Source organism: Peromyscus californicus, unplaced genomic scaffold, assembly GCF_007827085.1.
Source record: "Peromyscus californicus insignis strain IS unplaced genomic scaffold, ASM782708v3 Scaffold_7__1_contigs__length_154581171, whole genome shotgun sequence".
Taxonomy (NCBI): Eukaryota; Metazoa; Chordata; class Mammalia; order Rodentia; family Cricetidae; genus Peromyscus; species Peromyscus californicus.
The window spans coordinates 95,724,240-95,733,467 of NW_026294595.1; the positions used below are offsets into that span (position 1 = coordinate 95,724,240).

The following is a 9,228-nucleotide window of genomic DNA, read 5'->3' on the forward strand; positions in this document are numbered from 1 at the left end:
GTGTGTGTGTGTGTGTGTGTGTGTATGCACTTTTAGAAGGATGTATATGGAAGTCAGAAGACAACCTCAGGCATCATTCCTCCTCAGGTGCCATCCACCTTGCTCTCATTGGCCTAGGGCTCACCCAATAGGCTGGATAGAAAGCCTCAAGGATCCAGATGTCTCAGCCTTCCAAAGCCCAGTCTTGTACCAGCCACTTTACATGGATTCTGGGGATCAAACACAAGCTTGAGCAGCAAGTACTTTACCAGTTAAACTGTCCCCCAACCCTCTTCTCCACCTTTTTCATCCCTTAGCCTAAACTAGGCATTGTACACACCTGTAATCCCAGCACTCAAAGTCTGAGGCAAGAGGATCAAATGATTGAGACTAGGCTAGCCTACATTGGAAGACCCTGAAGAGAGAGAGAGAGAGAGAGAGAGAGAGAGAGAGAGAGAGAGAGAGATTAAATATTCAGACCAAACAACTGAGCTCTACCTGTACCCACTTACCTAGAAACAAAAGGCAGAAACAAGCACACACATGCAAATAAATAACAAATAAAAGCTGGGTATAATACTAGCAACTGGGAGGTAGCTGCACCAGATCAGGCGAACTTTGGCTATATAGTGACTTCAAGACCAGCTTGAGCTACATGAAACCCTGTCTCAGCCAGGCGGTGGTGGTATATGCCTTTAATCCCAGCACTCGGAAGGCAGAGGCAGGCGGATCTCTGTGAGTTCGAGGCCAGCCTGGTCTACAGAGTGAGTTCCAGGATAGGCTCCAAAGCTACACAGAAAAACCCTGTCTCAAAAACACAAAATACAAACAAACAAAACAAAAACAAAAGAAACCCTGTCTCATGAGAAGAAGAGGAGTAGGAGGAGACAATTTCAGTGTCCTTAAGCTGTTAAATATTTGCTCATCTTCTGAGGGTATGTGTGTGCGCACATGTGTGTGTGTGTGTGTGTGTGTGTGTGTGTGTGTGTGTGTGTGTGCGCGCTCACCTGTACACACAGCCTATGGTTGGGTCCTGCTTCCTGTCTCCTCACTGTCCCTTCACTCTACTGAGTCACATCATCAATTCTGTAGTGTCTTTGGATCTCGGGAAGCAGCTCAGTGGTACAGTGCTTGCCTAGCACGTGTGAGGCTCCTGAGCACACTCGGCACCCCAGAAGGAAGTGGGGTAGAAGTGAGGACCTTCATGATAAAGTTTACTGTTGGTGTTTGGTTGCGGGGGAGGGGGGTTGTTGCTGTTATTTTGAGACGGAGTTTCCTGTATTCCAGGCTGTCCTCAACTGTGTAGCTGAGGATGAACTCAAACTTTTCATCCTCCTGCCTCCACCTCCAGAAGGCTGAAATTACAGGTGTTTGCCACCACATCCAGTTTAGAAACGTATTTCGATAGGGAAAAACAAAACAAAACTAGCCAGATGTAGTGGTATATATCCTAGTACCTTAAAAACAAAAGGGCCGGGCAGTGGTGGCGCACGCCTTTAATCCCAGCACTCGGGAGGCAGAGCCAGGCGGATCTTTGTGAGTTCGAGGCCAGCCTGGTCTACAGAGCGAGATCCAGGAACGGCACAAAGCTACACAGAGAAACCCTGTCTCGAAAAACAAAAAAAACAAAAACAAAAACAAAACAAAAACAAAAAGGAACGGGAGGTTAATATGAGTTGGACAGAGCTAGGGAGCAAATTAGTGGTAAGAACAGTAATATGTCCTGGCCAAGCTTGTGTGTGCTTACTGCAGAGTCTCTGGTGAACATGCCAGAGGAAGTAAAACTCACTTCTGACCAAAAGTTCCTCCACAAGCTCACCTTCATTAATTCCAATTTTCTTACACACAAGGTCCTGTTTTTACTTAGTGTAGTGTTACAGGAAGAATGAAGTGAAAGACATCTTCAAGGAACTGACAGTCTATAGGAACGATGACAGTGGTTGTGGTAGTACATACCTGTAATCCCAGCTCTTGGGAGGAAAAGACAGGAGGATCAGGAGGTCAGGACCAGCCTTGGATATATATGGAATTCAAGGCCACTCTGGATTACATGAGACCTACCTGCTGGGGGCAGGATAGTGCAAAAGTCAACAGAAGGACTGCAAGAGGGCTGGCAAGATGGCTCCCCAGGGAAGGGTACTTGCCACCAAGCTTGAAGATCTGAGCTCACTTCCAGGTACCCACATGGTGGAAGAAGAGAACTGACTCTCACAACCTGTCCTCTGACCTCCATCTGGGCACTATGGTACTGGCATGCAGCCCTGTATACAAATAAACAAATGTAATAAAAACTTTTAAAGATATGGTTTTTTGTTGGAGTTGTGGTTGTTGTTTGGTTTAGTTGTTTGTTTTTGATTTTTTGAGACAAGGTTTCTCTGTGTAACCCTGACTGTCCTGGAACTTGCTCTGTAGACCAGGTCGGCTTCCGAACTCACAGAGATCCGCCTAACTGCCTCCCAAGTGCTGGGACTAAAGGCATGTGCCAACAATGCCCAACTTAAAGACATATTTTTTTAAAGAACTGCAAAAAATTTTAAAGTCAAAACAAAGGATTTTAGTAAAGCCATTCTAATAAATAGTTATTGAGGAGTTACTATGTTCTAAATTCCATTTTACATTGTTCCTTGATCTTATCCAGCCTCATTGCTATACATCTATCATACCATTATATGCTAATAACTTCCAACTTATTATCTTTATCCCATATCTTTTTCCCATGTTCCAAACTGAAAATGTAACTCCTTACTTAATATTTTCATTTGGATGTTCAGTTGACACCCAAAGGCAACATGTTTAAAGTAAACTCATCTCTTCTACTAATGTGCTCCACCAACAAATGCTAACTTCATACATCCAAATGCTTACTTTTTTTAATGGTAGAAGACTACTATTACTGTTGTTGTTGTTGTTTTAAGAAAAGGCCTTGATATAGAGCCTGACCAGTTTGAAATTTATTGTGTAGCCTTGGCTGGCCCTAAACTTTTGGTGATCCATCCACCTCATTCTCCAGAATTATAGTTGTATGCCACCACATCCAGCTTAGAGATTCTGTGTGTGTGTTTGTGTGTGTGTTTGCGTGTGCACACATGCATGTTTGAGACAGGGTCTCATATAATGGAGTCAAAGGAGAGCATTAGAGATCCTGAAGCTAGAGTTACAGTTATGAGCTATCCGATGTATTTCCTGGGAACTGAACTCAGGTCCTCTGCAAGAATATCAAGTGTCTTAATGGTTGAGCCATCTCTCTAGTCTCTATTATTATAATTCTAATGACTAACTTAAATGTTTAAAAATTTTGTTATTAGCATGTGTGCCTGTGTGCACATATATGCCATGGCGTGCATGTAGATGTCAGAGATTGGTTCTCTCTGTCAACCGTGAGTTTCAGGGCTCAAACCCGGGTTGTCAGGCTTACACTGACAGTTGTCAGGTTGTCACTGAATCATCTCACTGGGCCTTATGATCATAACTTCTCAGATGTGGACACCAAAGCACAGAGAAGGTAAGCAGCTGGCCCAAGTTCGCGTGATTAACAAGCGGGAGCTGTGTTTAAAGGATCTCTCTTGAGTTCTTTGTGGAAGGGGACAGAACCTTTTTCCACAAATAAAGGGAGACTAAAGGTAAACACAACTACATAAACCCTTTGATGAGAGTTAAGAACAAAGCAGTCAGGGAGAAAGGGACAGGCTGAAGAGAAGGGGCGGAATGGCTGAGGGGAGGGTGACAGGCTAAGCTGAATGAGAGGGTGAGTGTAGGCTAGCCACAGACAGGACACCACAAAGGGGAGCTAGGCCCTGGAAGCTCCCTGTGGGTATGCCAGGAATCTGCTCTTCCTGACTTCAAATCCGTAAAGACTCCCATCCTTTATTTAAATCTACATGGCATTATTCATTTATCACTCTACTTTGAAAAAGAGGGATCATCACTAAACTAGATTATGAAAAGCTAGTATATGTTTGAATAAAGATCTAAGTTTTAAGTGTTTGTTATTAGTTGAGCTCGTAGCATCTTATTCTGCAGGTAGATAACTACCTAACAGTGGTAAGGCTACTAGTTGCTTTGATGAAGGATCTTCAAAAAAATAACTGATGAGAAAAAGTACTTGTGGTTTTGTGATACCAAAAAGAAATAATTTTTTTCAACCCACGCATTCTCTGAAAGAACAGAAACGCACTTTATGAATATTCTGGAGAGGGTGGTGTATGTGCAAAATTTGACTCACATAGTCATGGCCTCCAAACTAAGCTGTACCAGACACATCATCTCCAACACCACAAAGACAGTCCTTAAGTGTGCCCTGTCTAAGGAACAGCTTTTCTCAGACTAAAGGAGAGGATGGAGCCAGGCATTTTGGCTCAAGCCTACAATTTAATATTAGAAAGGCAGAGGGGAAAGGGGCTCATGAATTCAAGTCTAGCCTGGGCTACATGGCAAAACCCTGTCAAACAAAAGTTGGAGTGGAGTGGGGCGCTGTTGGAGTGGGGAAATTCCTCACCATGCAAGCACCAGGGCCTGAGTTTAGATCCCCAGAACTCGCACAAACTCAGACAGGGTAGAACGTGTCTTTAATTCCACTACCCCTAGGGTAAAATGGGAGAGAGCAACAGGAGAGTCCCCTGAAACTCGCAGGCTAGCTAGCCTGGCACACGCAGCAGCGGCAGCAGCAGCAGCAGCAGCAGCAGCAGCAGCAGCAGCAGCAGCAGCAAGAACCTCTGTTTCAAACAAGATGAAAGGTGAGAAAACACACACACACACACACACACACACACAGAGTTATCCCACCCCAGTCAGAATAGCTATTGTGTTCATGTTTGTGCTTAGAAGGGCTTATACACTGTTGGTGAAAATGTAAATTACCTAGCAACTATGAAAATCAGTATGTAGATCCCCCCCAAATAAGATTATACGATCCTACACCACTCCTGTAGGGAAAGAGAAAAGGGAAACGTCTTCATTTTTTTTTTCCTCCACAATGCTCTGGAAGAAAAAGAGAAAGTTAGTGTTCTACCCATACACTTATGTGAGCAAGTCATAATTAGGAAAATTATTCAGTAAATATTTATTAAGGGTCTACTCTGGGGGCCAGACATAGGAATTAATGCAAAGCTCCTCTTTAATTCCAGCACTCGGGAGACAGAGGCAGGCAGATCTCTGTGAGTTTGAGGCCAGACTGGTCTACAGAGTGAGTTCCAGGGCAGCCAGGGCTACACAGAGAAACTCTGTCTCAAAAACAAAACAAAAAAAAGCAAAGTTCCTTCTCACCCCAATCTGTCAGAGATTAACTTGTGTCTTTTTAGGGTTTGAATCCAGGTCCTTACAGACCAGCCATCTGTTCATGCTAGAAGGTGACCCTGTGACTGCTGGTATGCATTATGGTCATGGTATTTTTCCCCAAAGCCAAGGATAAGCCTCTGACGCAGCAATCCTGTAACCTGACACTCTTCTCTCTGTATAAAGAATGCTTTCCAGGCAGAACCAAACCCAGCACAGGCTGGGAATCTGAGCTCCCTTTGGATATTTTGGTTGATAAGACCATGCAACCTAGCAGAGCAGGCTGAAGTTCTGCCCCATGAGCTCAGACCCCAGAACAACTGATGACACTCTGCAGGAGAGAAGTCAGAGAGAAGCAGGCATCTCTCATGTAAGAATTGCCAGAACTGGCTTTGGTCCTGTGGAGACTTTAAGCTTGGACTTACGCTTCCCTTTCCCACAAACACACACAATTCAGAGTGAGTCTAGTTAATTAGAATAAAGCTCTGCTTTTCTCATGAGGACAGCTTCAATATCTTAACTACCAAGCATGAGATTATTTTCAGAAAAACCTTAGCATGATGCCCCTTCCATCTTCTTGATTTATGTATCAATTAAGTCATCACTATGCACTGGTATAGGGTGGAGGCCTGACTGTAATTTCCCTAATTGGTTTAAACATACCCAAAGTAAAAATAGCTTTCATACCACTTATTCTGTGTGTGGAACATGTGTGGATGTGCTGGTGAATGTGAATATGTCCACATGTGTGAAGTCCAGAGGTTAACCTCAGGTGTGTTCCTGAGGACTTTCTTAGTTACGGTTACTATTGCACTGAAAAACACCATAACCAAAAGCAACTTGGGGAGAAGAGGGTTTTTTTTTTTTTTCAGCTTACAGTTGCAAATCACAGCCCATCAGTGAGGAAAGTCAGAACAGGAATTGAAGCAGAGCAGGAACCTGGAGGCAGCAGCTGATGCAGAGGCCATGGAGGGGTGCTGCTTACAGACTTGCTCAGCCTGCTTTCTTACACAGCCCAGGACCACCTGCCCAGGGCAGCTCCACCAACAATGGCTGAGCCCTCCCATATCAATCACTAATTAAGACAAGCACCACAGACTTGCCCACAGGGAAATCTTATGAAGATATCTTCTTAATTGAAACCCTTCCTAAACCACTCTAGCTTATGTCAAGTGGGCATAAAACTACTCAGGGCAGGACTCCTGTCTACCTTGTTTGTTTGCTTTTAATTTATCTATCTATCTAGTGTGTATGACTGCATGTATGTCGGTCTATACAGTATGTGCAAGTCTGGTGCCCACAGAGGTCCCCTGAAGTTACAGATAGTTGTGAGTCGCTATGTAGATGTTTAGAATTGAACCCTGGTTCTGTGAAAGATTATTCAGTCTCCTGACCCCTGGCCCATCTCTACAGTACCCCCAGAACTCTGTTTTTGTTTTGTTTTGTTTTTTAAGACAGTGTCTCTCACTGGAACACGGAGCTTGCCAATTAAGTTAAGCTGGTTGACCAGCAAAACCCAAGGATCCTTCCACCTCTGCCTCCTTAAGTGCTGGGGTTACGAGCACATACCACCATGTTGGGCTTTTCATGTGGGTTGTAGAGATTAAACTCTGACTCTCGGGCTTACAGAAAGCACTTCGTGGACTGAACTGTCTCCCTGGTCCTCCAGTTTGTGCTTTGTGCCTAGGCCACCGCACACCTAAGGAAAAGTCTGTACTAGTGTGCTCCTCCTCCTCCTCCTCCTCCTCCTCCTCCTCCTCCTCTTGCACTAGTGAACTTCTCCTTCAGTGGCGGACCCTCAGAGATGCTTTATACGAGTCAATGGCCCTTCGACACACATAATTCAAAGGCATTAGCTGTACCCTACGTCTGTCATGGGGGAGTCCTATAAGATCATCTGTGATGGGCGAAGGGGTCCATAGTTAAATAAGACACTAAAGTGGGCTCCACAGTCACCTAGAACAACTGTATGTACCTTACATTTGCAAATATCACGGGTTCCCAACAATCCTTTGGGTCTGTGATTTGTTCTTTGCTTTGCTTTTTTTTTTGTTTTGTTTTGTTTTGTTTTGTTTTGTTTTGGTTTTTCGAGACAGGGTTTCTCTGTGTAGCTTTGCGCCTTTCCTGGAACTCACTTGGTAGCCCAGACTGGCCTCAAACTCACAGAGATCCGCCTGCCTCTGCCTTCCGAGTGCTGGGATTAAAGGTGTGCGCCACCACCGCCCGGCTGCTTTTGTTTTAAGACAGAGTGTCACTATGTAATCCTGCCTGGCCTGGAACTCACTATGTAGTCCAAGCTGACTTTGAATTCAGAGGTCCACCTGCTTTTGCTAGGATTAAAGGCCTGTACCACCACACACCAAGAGATGGGCCTTTGAGTAACATATTTTTTCTATGTGACTTCTGCCAAAGCAGAATTTAAACTTAAGACACAAAACAGGTAGACCTCTTGTTTTAAAAGGTACCTCGTCTTTACTTGTTTTGTGAGACAGGGTCTGTTATGCAGCACAGAGTAACCTTCAACTTGCTGTGTAAAAGGGATGACCTTGAACTCCCGATCTCCCTGTTTCTAACTCCCAAGTGCTGGGATGACAGATGTGTGCCACCAAACCTTGCTCTTCTTTATTTAGCTTTCTAAGTATTTCCCATATATGTTTTCTGTCATTATAAATCCTGGGGCAGCTGGGTGGTGGGCAGCACATGCCTTTAATCCCAGTACTCAGGAGGCAGAGACAGGGGATCTCTGTGAGTTTGAGGTCAGCCTGGTCTACAAAATGAGTTCTAGGACAGCCAGAGCTGTTACACAGAGAAACCCTGTCTCAAAAAAAAAAAAAAAACCAATAAATAAATAAATGAATTAAGTAATTAATTCTGGGGTATAGGGGCTGGAGAGATGACTCAGTGGTTAAGAATGATTGTTGCTCTTGCAGAGGACCAGAGTTCGTTCCTAGCATCCACACTGGGCAGCACACAACCACCTATAATACCACTTTTTTTAGGCTTTTTTTTTTGTGGGGGGGCCTCTATGACTACCCAAACCCATGTGCTCATACACACACACACACACACACACACACATTAAAAAAAAAACCTGCCCAGACATCTTGGAGCACACCTTTAATCCCAGCACTCAGGAAGCAGAGACAGGTGAACTTCTGAGTTTGAGGCCAGCCTGGTCCACACAGTGGGTTCACTCAAGCCAGGGCTGCACAGGAAGACCATTTCAAAAATGGAAAAAATCGGGAGCACACATGCAAAAACACTCCAGCTTTCTTTACAGAGCACTTGGTGCAACTGTTATATGTATAATTTAACTCTTAAAATATATTCTTGTTGGCTAGGCAGTGGTGGCGCACGCCTTTAATCCCAGCACTCAGGAGGCAGAGCCAAGTGGATCTCTGTGAGTTCAAGGCCAGCCTGGGCTACAGAGCGAGATCCAGGACAGGCACCAAAACTACACAGAGAAACCCTGTCTCGAAAAACTGATGGAATTTTGCTTGTTTGAGACAGGGCCTCACTATGTAGCCCAGTCTGGCCTTGACTCTAACAATCCTACTGCCTTGTCTTCCTGTGTGTTGGGATCAACAGACACACTCCACCACTACACCCAGCTTTTCAAACATTTTCTGATGCTATAATGATAGTAATGGAAACATCACCCAGAAGAGGATGATGAAGAGATACATGGAGCCAATCTTTCTATGACATTGTCTGCCTTTGGCAAAGGGACTCACTGACTGCTTATCCAGAACACATCATCACAGGCTGCATTTGCAGCCATAATTACTAAGACTTGATTCTAGCAGGGTCTGAAATCAGAGTCCTACATTTCTGCCCCTACCATCTAATCTGGGTGTGATCCCTCCTGTACCATTTGCGTCTATTGACTAATCTCTGTGAGACTTACTGGAAGCAGACTCTGTACTTAACTGCCGCTGTCCCTTATACAGAGACCCTTTGCTTGTTAAAAGCCTCATC

At 44.5% G+C, this 9,228-nt stretch overlaps 1 protein-coding gene across 8 annotated transcripts in view; it reads right to left on the reverse strand.

Moving 5' to 3' along the window:
* The window catches only part of Tp53bp1 (tumor protein p53 binding protein 1), a 90,191-nt gene that overhangs the window by 78,554 nt on the left and 2,409 nt on the right, over nucleotides 1–9,228 (reverse strand). For 6 of the 8 annotated variants that reach the window (XM_052723202.1, XM_052723205.1, XM_052723204.1 and 3 more), the window contains exon 2: nucleotides 320–394. The exons of the other annotated variants lie outside the window; for them this stretch is intronic. The gene's annotated coding sequence lies outside the window, so the exon portion shown is untranslated. The remainder of the gene's footprint in view (nucleotides 1–319; nucleotides 395–9,228) is intronic. 8 annotated transcript variants of the gene reach the window in all.